The 13320-nt window shown below is 41.1% G+C and overlaps 1 protein-coding gene across 2 annotated transcripts in view; it reads right to left on the bottom strand.

The window, feature by feature from the left end:
• The window catches only part of PTBP2 (polypyrimidine tract binding protein 2), a 185702-nt gene that overhangs the window by 130568 nt on the left and 41814 nt on the right, over positions 1-13320 (bottom strand). For both annotated transcript variants that reach the window (XM_066556189.1, XM_066556190.1), the window contains one exon: positions 6742-6861. The gene's annotated coding sequence lies outside the window, so the exon portion shown is untranslated. The remainder of the gene's footprint in view (positions 1-6741; positions 6862-13320) is intronic.

The following is a 13320-nucleotide window of genomic DNA, read 5'->3' as shown; positions in this document are numbered from 1 at the left end:
GTGAAAAAGAAAGAGAAACCTGGGAAGAGCAGGCAGCTTCCTTGGAACTACAAACACAACAGTGAAAGGGCAGCTGAGTTCCTGTGCAAAACATGGTATAAAGCCTGGCAATTCTCAGTGGTAAAAATAACTCAGAGCAAACTCACAACTCACAGCAAACTGAGCAGCAGCAATTCAGAGTTTACTCAATAAAAGAGTACATTTCTCTAATATATTCACTAATAATTTAGCATATTAGTTACTGTGTAAAAGGAGCACAAAATATACAATGGAGATGGAGACGCAAGGAGCCAAAGAGGGCCTTGGGCTGGAAGGGAAAGCTATTGCAAAAGCTTTTCATCCTGCTATGTTGCCTTGCTCAGCTGGAGCATTGGAGGTTTGGTATCTGTGGTGTTAAAGCATGTTTTTTAAGTAGAGGCAGAAGTGGGCTAAGGAGCCACAAGAAAAGGGAAGAGATCCTGTGTTGCTGGAGCTCATTTCTATAGATGTAGTCCACAAATACAGAACTGGAGGCTGGGATTATAGTTCCATGATGATGTAGTTAGCAGGGATAGGTGAACAGATGGGTAAACTGCAAAAGTTTTGAATTCTGCAGAAGAGGCAGATAACCCTCAAAGAGCCTCTGATCCCTATCATACTGACACCCATCCACTCTAGCTCCATCTATGAGTCCTGCTGTCAGAGCATGGGAATGAGATCCCTTCCTTAAAAGCAACAGCACAAAAAGTGAATCACTGCTTCTGGGCAGGTGGGAGGTGAATTGCTGTGTCCTGGGATGAGTATCTTCTCAGGCACCCTGCAGCTTCCAGGATCAAAGAGGAGGCATCAGGGGAGTCAGTGGCTGTTTTCCCTGGCTTTGCCTTTTGTGCTGTGTGCGAGAACAAACTTCTGACACCTGTATGGGTACAGATGGCTCCATGCTTTCTTCAGCAGTAGCCCTGAAGAAGTACCTGAAAATAGACTGACCTTTAGATTATACACAGCCAACCTGCCTGCTCTTTTAGCTACTGCTGTTGAGTTTTCCCAAGCAATTACTAAACAGAAAATAGGAGTGATTTTAAAAGAAAATGGGTTCATCAGGTCAGTGGTAGTGTAATTCTGGAAAGGGTATGAAAGTGAGGAAGTAATGATAATGCACGAATTGAAGGGCTGATATAATTTGCCACAGCTGCACTGAGGTAAGAAATTGTAAATAAAACTTCCTGTCTGGCTGGAACATAATGAGTTCCCTACCTTTTAACAGTGCCTGCAAAATAAATTAAAAGGAAACACATACTGCCTTCCTTCACTTGCAGATAGTATCTGTTTATTAAGGTAAAAGGAACAGTGACAGAGAATACTGCTTCTGCACAACAATACTTGCATTGACTCCAAAGTCCTGGCCACTGCCCAGAGATGAAGAAAGCAGGGGGAATGATACTGGCATGGGAATAAAGTGATCTGAAATTTCCACTGACAGTAAAATAGGGAGAGTAATGGGCAGTGGAGGCTTGTCCCTAACCTTCATGTAGCCTTTCTTGTGCTGTAAGGAACAGCAATTCTTCCCTGGGATTTTAGGGAGGGAGGGGACATTTGAAGGCAATGACTGTTTCTGTAAGAGAGGTAGTATTAGTGGTGGTTAACTGCAGCCATTCCTTTTATAACTTCTTAGTGCTTCAGTACAGACACTGCCCTGGCTGCTCTGAAATTTCAGACTGGACCTGCAAGTGCAGGAAGCCCAAGAACAGGAAGGGAACAGTAGTGCAAAAAGAGTGATGTGAGTAGGACTCCCAATAAAATGTCCATAGCCAAAAGGGGTGGAGCTGAACAAGCTCACTAAAGGGCACACAACAGCTGAGTTTCTGAATGCACAATCACTAGACAATACTTCTTGTAAAACTGTGTGAAGATATCCTTTTACCTAGCAGGTGATTCAGATGTCCCACCAAGTTTCTGTGAACAGAGATATGGCTAAAAGCAAGCAAACAAGGCAAGAAAAAAAGGAAGGAGGAAAGAAAAGACTTTTACCTGCACACAACAGGACTCTGCATAGTTACTTCTCGTTCCCTTAAACCTCACCACAGGCAGGGACCCTATGTCAACTGACTGATCAAGGCCTCTGTGAACTATACATTTCCATTTCTTATCTAGAGAACAAAATGGAAACTATGGTAACAGAGAGAGGCCTGATAAAGTCCATCAAAGGCTGAGAAGGAAACTCAGTCTCCCTCTGCCTGGAGCCCATGACCTCGCTGCTAAGGCTCCCAAGCAGAGGGGCACTCCTTGTGACAGTCTGGTGGGATATAAATAACTCTCACACAGACATAACCCACTGCACAACTGCTACTGATTCTCAGCCTGTGCTGTGCTTGGTCTCCTGGCTGGAAGGCACATGCATCCCTCATTTCAGGGTATACCTCTTTAAAGGAAACAGCACTTAAGCTCTTATCCAGAAACTGAATAATCAAAAGCATTAGAATTTGGATTGGTAATTTTAGCTCAACCTGCTACATTTATCTTAATCCATATTTATATAAAACACATCTGGAAATTGTGGCACTGTTGTAATTTATAACTTCGTGTAAAATACATTTGAAATACAGAGAACATTTCTGAATATACTGCTTTTATAGACAAATATAATTTCTAATTTTAAAGATTTTCTATCTTCTGAAGAAACAGATAGAAATTTAAAATATAGAATAGGAAACTTTTCTCCTAGAAAGTATAACAGTTTTTTATAATGCACTCAAAGGCAATTTACTTGACATGACTTAAAAAGTGAAGCTCATTTTTACAGTGTATGGGGGTTTTTTGCAGCATGGTAGAATTCCTGTATGCTTGACAGCACAAAGAATAGTGTGTGAAATACCATGTGGATTTAAAGTGACCAAAAGCAGAGGCAAGTTTATAATTATCATTGCTATAGAACACAATTTTTTGGGGGGGAGGCCTGGAGCAGGGTGTCTTGAGCCTCAGAAAAGAAAATAGGTCATTTATGTCAATGAGAAAGGGATGCATCTTGGCTCGCTTTGTTTTCCCACAGCTAGTAACAAACTGCATCCTGAGCTTAAAAGCAGAAAACCTGGTGAGGTCAGCTGTATTTCTGCCATTTGTCTTTCCAGGCTGATTTTAAACTCAGCCTTCAAGTGTTACAAGGAGATTCTTATTACAAAAAAAAAGAAAAAAAAAAAGGAGGGAAAAAAAAAAAAGGCAAGAACAGAGCATTGCAGAATACTGGAGAAAGTAGAGTCTGCCCTTCTTCCTAGAGGCAAGGACTGGGCTTGCCTCTAGGTTTCATCTGGATCCTGGCTCCTGGGGGAATCATGAGGGAGCAAGCCTGGGACAAAGCCCCTGCTCCCAAGGTTGCAAAAGGTTTCCCCAGTAACAGGGGCTGTAGGACAGAGCCAAGCCGTAAGCGCTCATGTTTACTCTTTTCAGGTTCCTTCTAAACAAAAGGAAGGTTGGTCATATTGGACAGACTGAACAGCAGGGATTGGCCCATCCTGTTGTTATTAATCCATTAAATGGATGTAAAAGCACAAAAAGGAATGGAAACAGGTGAAGTAAGACACAGAAACTTGTCTATATTGTACCATTGCCACTAGCTTTGGGAACCTCTAGTGCTCTTACACTCCCATTTACACTATCAAGGTACCTGGCCTTGCAGCCACTCAGACTGTGTTCAGCACTTTGCTGAAGGTGCATCCCATAACACCTCCTGCCTCATGGTGATTTTGGAGCTTTTGCACTGGAAAAACAGGAAAGAAAGTAGTGCTTGAATTGTCTACATAAAAATGCTTAAAAACGTTCCTCCTTTTGGTATCAGTTGGGCATATGTGATGAATCTAACAAAGACTGAGAGATACAACTTTCAGTACAAAACTAGCATCATCTCTTGGAAGATATTCCTAAGTGACAGACTCTGAAATGGAAGAAAAAAAGGAATATCAGAATTATTTAAGAGTAGCAAACAAAATCATGAACAGTGGTGTTGTCATGCATTTGCCATGTAGCCACAGCTCTGGAATTTTCAGTACTAGTGTTGGAGGAAGGAAGTTATTGGCCAGGTGCAATCTTAATTCTAGTTTCAAATTATTCCAGAACCTGTCCTCTAGTATGTCAGACAACTAATACACTACTAGATGTCTTTGTCACAGCAGCAGCACAATCAGCCTTTGGCCAGATTTTTTCTTAGAAACTGTCACAGGAGTAGCTCTATTCTAGCTACCAGTATCCTAATTCTGGACCTCAGAGGATTTCTAAAACCACCATGCAAAATGAACATATGGATTAATTGCAGAAAGAATAGATACTATCACTTACCTCTGGAAAATAATCAATATTGCAGAAAAGGCTTGTAAGCAGAATTAAAAGGAGAGGTAATTTTCTTTAATTGGTTTTGAGCTATTACTCATTACCAATTTTCATTAGTACTTTCTGCCTGCCTGGAACATACACAGAAGGGGAGAAAGGGATGTATATGAAACCAGCTCAGAATGTTCTCTCACTTTTAATATGCGGTTCCTTGCCTGCCATTTTAAATTTGTGCGTGTGTGTACTTTTCAGCTTTCACACATTTTAAAATGATACAGTAGTATATCAGTTATAATTGAGTGGGAATAAAAAATATTATTTCTCTCTTTGCTAGATGTATGGTCTGCGTGAGTCAAAGCAAAGATTTGTAGGCTGTGGAGAGATAATTTAAAAGCATAATGGCTGCTAGTGCTTGCTTATGTTACTAACTTTGTTTTCTTTTCCCTTTTTTATATTTGTCATATAATTTTTACTGTGCGTTTTTCTCCTCTGAAAGCATTTCAAAAGACATCATAATCTACCACCTTGTCTTTTAGAAGATCATTAGTCACACAAATTGTCATTTAAGCTGAACTTTACATCTGATGAATTTTCTGTTTCAGTCTGCAAGAAATGAGACTGAAAGTGGAAAGAGTCTTTATCCAAGACCAAGCCAAATTATGAGAGGCACTGCAATGCCTGCCCAGCTGAAAGGATGCTCAAACACCTTGAGGGGCCAGGGCCAAGTGTGCATCACAGCCAGGCCATTGCTGCACCCTCCACTCTCACCTTTGAAAGGCTTCAGTGCCTCATCAAAGCCTATTTTAAAAAAGTAACAGACACATGAACATTTCAAAAAATGGAGATTAAGCTCTAGAGTGTAAAAGGACAATCTGAGCCTGCAAGAGCAGTGCAGGGACCTTCCACCATGCACTGTTTCCTTGATATGCCCCTCAACATAGTTAATGATACTTGGATTTTAGAAAACTGAAACGTACACCTGTGGTCTTCAGCTATTATAATATCTTGTAAGACCCTTTCCTACTTTTCTGAAGTGACAGGTTCAGGCACAGACCTGAAATGCAGAGAAGTGTCAGGCTGCACTATTTCCAGATGTATTATTAATACCTCAAGCGCAATCCCCCCAACCTTCCCAACAGAAGTTTCAACTGACAGATTTAGGGGTTGAACAGCCCTTTCACTTTTCCCTTTCTCCTCTTCTGACATCACATTGACCAGCCTATACAGAGCAGCAGAGAGGGAAGGAGCAGCATTAGGCAGATGCTGCTGATGGTTGCCCCTTGCTGCCCACACCTCCAGGGCACTCCTCATAATCACAGCCACATTCTGCACACAGCTTTGGTACTGCAACCTCATTCTCCATCTACAGAGCTCTGCTTCATGCAGTCTCATCTTCAGACTTTGTTACTGCAGTTTTCCACATTTGAAGGCTTGCTTTAGGACAGAGCCATTTTTTGTGGCTGGAATCCTGTTTCGCTCAGATTTGTTTCACATCAAGTCTCTCGTGTCCAAGTCATTATAAAAAATTTTTGGTGGAAAAGTAATTTATAAACCATAAATAGAACTACTTAGTCCCTGTTTTTATCAGTGCAGACCAATACAGCTCTTAATTGCAAAACTGACCTGGTCCCAAAGCAAAGGCCAGCTGTGTCTAATCATCCAGGGGATGAACACACCGAATAAAGGAAATGGAAAGTAACACCAAAATGTTTTAAGATGTAAAATGACACAACGTTCAATGAACACTTGCCAACATCATCTCTAATTACTGCAGTGATTAAGTAGTAAAGAATGTGGTCCCAAGGGGATTGCAGTTCTGAAGGAAATACAGTGCCATGTGTTACAGAATTCTTTCTTGCAAATCATTATGGAAATCCTGCTTCCTCTGGTTCTCCTAACAAACTCTTTCTTTGCAAAAACCATGCTTCATTTGTGAAGTGCAGAGGGAGTGTAGCTTGCCTGCTTCTGAAGATTTATGTCTTTATTGCCATGTATTCAACTTGCCTTTTTAAAAAAATCCTTTTATGTCTCTAAAGAAAGAAGCATAGAAAGCATTATGTATTTGCATACTGTAAGGGTTCCTCTCATCCTTGCTGAAGAACAAACAGGGAATAGGGGAGGGCTAGATAAAAGCATCGAGACCTTAACGCAGCATGGCAATGGCCTAACAAACAGCCAGAGAAACTGCAATTAATGCAAGACCAGTTTCAAATCATAGTCCCAGGGGACACCTTAGAAGACCTTATTTAGAAGTACTTTCTTCTTTTTCATAATTCTATTAACCATGAGATCAAAAATTTTCCAGCTTAAAAAAACTGCAAAGCACAACAAAAAAAAACTCAGGTTGAATAACAAAACCATTTGAATTGATTTTAATTTACGGGTTTAAACTTTCTGTAACTCTGGATCAAAATGTCTATTGTACAAGAAAAATATGTCTCTCACCATAGCATGCTCATATTTATTATGTTTTATTCTCTCAGCAGGTGTCCCTAGATGTAGGCTGTGTTGTCGTCTTTTCATTCAGCAAAGGAAGAGGAAAAAATTCCTTATCCTCTTGCAGATCTAGAATAGGAGACAAAGGACAGCAAGGGAATAACCATGGACCTCCTTCTCTGTTTTGTCCTGATTTTTTTGCATCAGATCCATGTCTCTGCTGTCTTCCTACCCTTTGCTATACAGAGTTTCCAAACATGCCATGGCATGTTCCACAAAGAAATATTTAGCTCTCACAAGGTACTTTTATCAGCACATCAAAGCAACACAATTATCCCCATTTCACTGGCGTGAAAACCAAGACTCAAACATGGTCTGTGTGGAATAAGCATGGCAGGAAATGGTGCTGTGTGTTCCCAGGCTATGAGTGCCAAACACACCCTTCTGTCTGCCATGCACAGAGAGAGAGGTCAAGGGAGAGGAGGAGGAGAGAGGGGCACTAGAATATAACACCCTGGGGTTTAAGCTTTCTGTTGTCCTAAGGAGCATATAGAATCAGTTGCAAAATATAAGCAAGATCAACTCATCTCAGACATAGCTTTTGGAGAAAAATCTAACACATGGTTAAAGGAGAGTGAGAAATGGTGACCAGCATGGGCAGTTCCCAGCTGTCAGCTGTGCCCCAATAGCCCAGCTGTGCCTGCTGCTGGGATGTGGTCAAACGGATCAGCAGAATGAAAAACAAAACCAGCTACAGTAGTAAATTAAAATGCTTCCTCTTGCTTCTTAGTAGAGATGAGGTTTAGCTGGAAAGGCAACAGATGCTCTGAATTTCAGTGTTTAAAATGAGACATTGAGACTCTTCCTTTTTAGCCAAGTTGTTACAAGTATGGGAGAAGATGCTCTTTTTTTTCCTCAGCATTGAATAAGACGTTAAACTTAGTTTTCTAAGCTCATTTCATGAATCATTCATGATCAAGTACAAATCCTCACAAACTCACAAGCTTCCTGGTCGAGAGCACTGAACCAGCAAGAAGACTGTTTAGGGAGATTTAATGGGGAATGCCAAAACAGTTAAAAATACGACTGGAAGGATCATAAGCAGTAGGTGAATTCATTGGACCAGAACACTTATCTGTTGCTTCAGCCTTATTTGTACTATCAGCAATGCTGATAATAAAAGTGTTGCAGATTTTGCAAAGAACTTCAGATTCTCAAATTCTAATTTTTTTTCTACGCATCTGTAGTTGTTATTTCTGTGAAGGGCATCGTGCCATTCTGCAGCACTTGTGACTCACTGAAATTCTTTTTTTGAGACTTAGCAGTTTGAAGTTCTAAGTAAGTAATGCAGAGAAAAACACTCATTTTGGATAAAATAGATCAAATTGTGTTTACAGTGATCAAAAAACTTCCAATAAATATTGCCCCCACAAAATCTGACAAGACAACCAAATTTAGAGAAAAATAGATTAGCTGACTGGCAAATGTATTGAAGTGAGACCACATGTTTGGGAAGCACTGAAAGCAGAAGTCTTCATGCAGTTTTTCCTGTCCCCTTTTACTTCAACTCAGAAGGTGCACATTTCTCTGGCATCTGCTCCCATGACCTTGCTGAGGGAGGACACAAACAGAAAGAGGAGGGGTCTAGGACAGGCATGCTAAGGGAAAAGGAAGGTTAAAAGGCCTTAATGGTTTTAAAAAAACAAAGAAAGTGTACCCTGCTTGTGAAATGTCCAGGTGAGGTTTAGGTTACTACAATGCTGCATCAACAGCACAGCCAACAGGGAGAGGATGGTCAGCCTTCAACACCCCATGGCAAGGAGAGCTGCCTCTCCAGGAAGGGATGCTCTTGCTCTCCTTGCACCAAATTTTCCAGCACTGCCTCCCTAACTTCCTACCAATAGGTCTGGTTCCTTTTCCTTTTGATCACTACTGCCAGTGGTGGAGGTGGGGACATCACCCCCACATCAGCAAGCATAGTGGTGACCCTCAGCTGATGATTTGGGAAATGAACACACACATTCACAGGCTCCAATTCCTCAGGGCTGGAAACCTCTACTACCCAAATTCTTCTACATCTATCTAACTTTTGGTTGAACTATCTCCAAACCAGACCAGTGCTTTCTGGCAGCACCATAGCAAGCTCCCAGAGGCACCAGTCTGCAATTACCTGTCAGAATTATGACAAGAGACCAGGAGTGGGAGTCTGCCACCTCTGTCACTCACCAAAAAAGGAGACTGGATAGAGCCATTTGGTCATGATTTTTCAAGTCCTGTAACACCTGCATGACGTTATCAAAACATGGGAACTATTGTAATTAGAGACCTCACCTACAGCATTTTCAAACAAACTGAGTACACCCAAAATGCAATGAGAAACTAATTAGACTCTTCTACAGCTTGCCAGTTCATATTTTTGTTTGAAGCTTAGGTGCACTGGAAAGACGTGTTAAAAATGCTGATAGGCTAAGCTTGAATTTTTTTAAAGAAAATAACTCTTAAAAAAGGCATCAAATTATTCATTTATCTTAGATATCAGCTGTTTCTGTTTTCTATTAAAGCAGCTCTGGCTTTCTTTTTTACTGCATTAAAAGAAAATCAGGAGGTTTTAATGTGTTAGGCTATGCTAACGCACAAAAAAACCAAAGGATCACATGGTTCCTAAACTGTTCTAAATTGCATTTGAAAAGACATGTACATAAACTTTCACCTTTTTGAAAGAGTAAAATCTATCTATTGCCTTGAAAAGGGCACTAAATGGCTCCTGCATTTAGAACTGGATGGCAAACTCTTTTACCTCAGTGTCTGAGATACCGCTGCTGGCCTTTGCTATGGTGTCAAGCATCAGCCTTAGTGGCATTGCAATTTCCCTTCTGGAAACAAGTTGGTATTTGTGGACCATATTACACTGAATGAAATTTGCAGTCTCTGATGCCTGCTAGTGGGACATTTGTTACATGCTCTGTTTTGAATGTAGTAATACATATTTCAGTGTGGCACTGCTTCTTCTAAAGATTAAAAACCTCTTAGTCCTTTGAGACTTGTGTCAGCATCCGATTTCATGTGCACGGTAATCTTTAAATATTAATATGGGGCAAGGTCATACTCTCTTTAACCCCCAAAACGGAGTTAGTAAATCATGATCTGGCAGTAAAAATATGCAGGGCACATCAGTATTTGTTTAGGGCAAAATCTAAATTTAAATTAAACTAAATTGGCTACTGGTATTTTTATAATCACATATACGTAACATCTTATTTGTGGGCGGGGGGGAAGTTTGGATATTCTATGAAGCAGTAGTTGAAATATATTTATTAAGATATTAATAAAATCTCTGCCATTGACAACAGAGAAAGAATGTCTGAAATACCAGTTAGATAAACCTAAAGTAGGAATTCTGAAGCTCTTGAGGCAAATCTGCTGCTGTCAGATCCTCTGTTGACTGCAGCAGAATGAGTCAGTTTACACCAGATGAGCAGAAGCCTTTTGGGCTCTCCTTTAAGCTGAACCACTGATTTATGGCATGACACTGGTAGTCTCTTTGACCTCTTTATATGCCATCTGTCCTGCTAAGGAGCAGGGGAGGGAGGAGTGCTGGACCTTCCTGGAAACCAGGTGATAGACCCAAATAGACTTTCCCTAGGCAAAATAAAACATTTCAGAGTTAAATTTCTTGAGAGAGGCTGATGGGTTAGCCTTGTAATTCTCGATACATTACCATTACATGTTTTCCGGAGCTCAGCTCCCACTGCAGCTGAGGTTCATGCCACACATAACTAACCACATTTGTTTTGCTGCCAGGGGACCTCCCTTGCTACAGAGATGGGGAATGGCTTTAGCCTACAAAAGAGAGCCAGTTGAACTTTGCAAGGAGTCAGTATTGTGAGCCTATGACCTTTCATATGAAGTACTTAGAGGGCTATAGAGAGGTAGCAGAGCCTGGGGACAGAGTCTTCACCTAAGCGTTGGGAAATAAAGGGAGACAAATCATTTAAATTCAAAAATACTGCAAATGCACTTGTTAAATAGACAGTGAATGCGTGATTCTCATTTAGGGCAGAAAAAAGAGTAGTTCAGGTTCAGCACTAGTGATTTGAACTACCAAACAGGCGAGATTTTCCTTACAGAAACATCTGAGACAAAAGGTGATCACAAATAATCAGCTAAAGTAGCTCCATTTTGCTCTTTGCTTTGCTTCCTAAAGTTGCCAATTATTTTAAATTATGTATATAAATTTTGTGATGTGGACTGTTATGTCCATTGGGAGATGCGCTCAGGCTTTTAAACTCATTTCCTCTGGCCCTTTTACTTTGGTCTGAGCCCAAAAGTGTTTTATGGGCCTCACTGGTGGCGGTAATGGGAGTCCATGGATGGGGTCATGCAGGCTGCATTACACCAGACACAAGTCAGACACACAGAAGTGTGCAGAACAGACTTGGAGTCTCCAAGGTGCAGCAGAAGCACGAGAGTCTCTAACACTACAGAGTGATTTAAGCACTGTTTAAATCAGCCTGTGTCACCATTTGGGGCAGGTTCCTCAGCTCAGCAAAGCTGAGCTTCAGCAGGGAAGATCCTCCCAGAACATTAACCTGATTTTATGCTTAGCTTCCAGTCTGGGGTCCATGAATGCTCAGGAATCTGTGGATCCACTCTGAAGGCTCTGCAGTGGTAGGGAGGTATTTTCAGTAGGCTTATGTTTGCAATGCAGATATCCCCACTTCCACCAAAATCCACGGATTACAAAGTTTGATTTAAGACTTTGCTCCCATATATAACAATTTGATACTAATACTTTGCAGTCTCTTTTTCACAGATAAATTTTACCAACGGGTTCAGAACACTTTTCCAGTGCTCACTAAGCAGCCCTCTCCTGCTAAAAGCTCACTGGAGCTTTTGTAGTATTTAAAATTGTGTGAAAAATTCAATCCTACCTGATTATCCTGAGGCATTATTCATGTAAATCAGACTCTAAACAGAAAAAGATCTTACTCTGAGGAGGATGCAGAAGAAAAACCACAAGACAATGGGCAATGAGAACACAGAAAAAGAGGCAGATTATTTGACAAAATAAAAGTCTGGGGAAGGGGAAGGAAAAGGAGAGGGAGGAAAGGCAGGACAGAAAAGAAGCAAATCTATAAATTAGCCTGTAAGAGTAAAAAGTCACATTAATTCTCTCTACACCATTTCTTTTAGATTGGAAGACAGCAAGGACAAGGGCTCCAAATGTTGCCCAGGTGTGGTGGGAGCAGCTGTGAGGTGGCACCTGGCAGCCAACACCCCTTGGTCCCCAGCCAGCCCTGCACCCATGTGGCTCCTGAGGCAGGGACCAGGCCCTGCAAAATGCCACTCATGTGACTAGAAAAAAAAAAACAACAAGTAAGCACAAACAAAAAATGTGACTGAATGAAAAGCACCTAAGTGCCCTGCTCGGAAAAGGCTCAACTGCCTAACACAAATCCCAAATACACCCTTCAGCACCAACTGTGTACTCCCTAGAAGACACAGAGCAGTCAGAGAGGGAGGAAACCTGGAAAAGCCTGGTTTTCCAAGATAGCAGAATAGAGCTTTCAGGGTGCTCCTTTCAGCTAAAATGAGGGAGCTGCTTCTTTCTGCTCTGGCAAATAATTTGATTGTACAGCCCCTTCTAGAGAGTGAACAGAATGTCAGCAGCACAAGGAGTCACCATTCCCAAGGGCATCTGTCTGATGGCTGCTTCAGTACCCTGGTGTTCTTAGACACACACACAAAAAATGATCCCTGAGACATCAGACAGGGCAATGGCCAGGACAGGAGGGAAACTGCAGACAGCCAGTCTGGGGCTGGGATCATCTGAAGAAGTTCTCAGAAGCAAAACCTGCTTTCAGAAGAAGGATTCTGGCTTGTCAAGAGCAGAATTAATGACAAAGAAACAGCAATTAGCATGATTTTAAATATTCCTCTAAAATATGCTATAAATCGTTTTGCCCTTGGGAGAGCCAGAACAAAAGATGAGCATAAAACTGCAGGCAAAATGCAAAAGTCTCCATCTCACTGTGCAGGCAGATGCAGTTATTTAGTAAATCCTCTACAGTCTTCTCTCAGCTATAAGGAAAAGAGGGGAAAAAAAAGCTACCCAAAGTTTCAGTCAATATTTACCTCTTGGGTTAATAAATTGTGATCCTGACCTCAGCAAAAGTCAATATCTTCTGATTATTATACTCAGGCACCTTTTTATTTGTACTCACTCATTGTATAATGAGTCACCCGTTTCCACTGGCAACTTCACTTTCATTTTGAATGTCTGAATTGAACAATCATTTATACTCCAAAGGCATAAGACAAAATTACTATAAACTAGAGCAGTAAAATGTGGACATAGGTTGCTATTTCCAGTGAATGAGCAAGCTTGGGCAGGGGGCGGGCAGAAGGGATCAAGGATTAAGTACAAAAAATAACTGGTTTAAATCCTCTTTTAAATATCTCTGAGTGACAAGGAGCAGAGAGAGGAAAGCCCTGAACTGTGATATTAAATACAATTAGGCTGCAAGCATGGCAGGAAAGAAAAGGCAACAATCTGGCCTGAATAGTAAACTTATTTTAAGGGAACAT

The sequence above is a fragment of the Molothrus aeneus genome, chromosome 9 (assembly GCF_037042795.1).
Source record: "Molothrus aeneus isolate 106 chromosome 9, BPBGC_Maene_1.0, whole genome shotgun sequence".
Lineage (NCBI taxonomy): Eukaryota > Metazoa > Chordata > Aves > Passeriformes > Icteridae > Molothrus > Molothrus aeneus.
The sequence above is the reverse complement of the archived record's forward strand: the minus strand, read 5'-3'. Positions and strand labels throughout refer to the sequence as shown.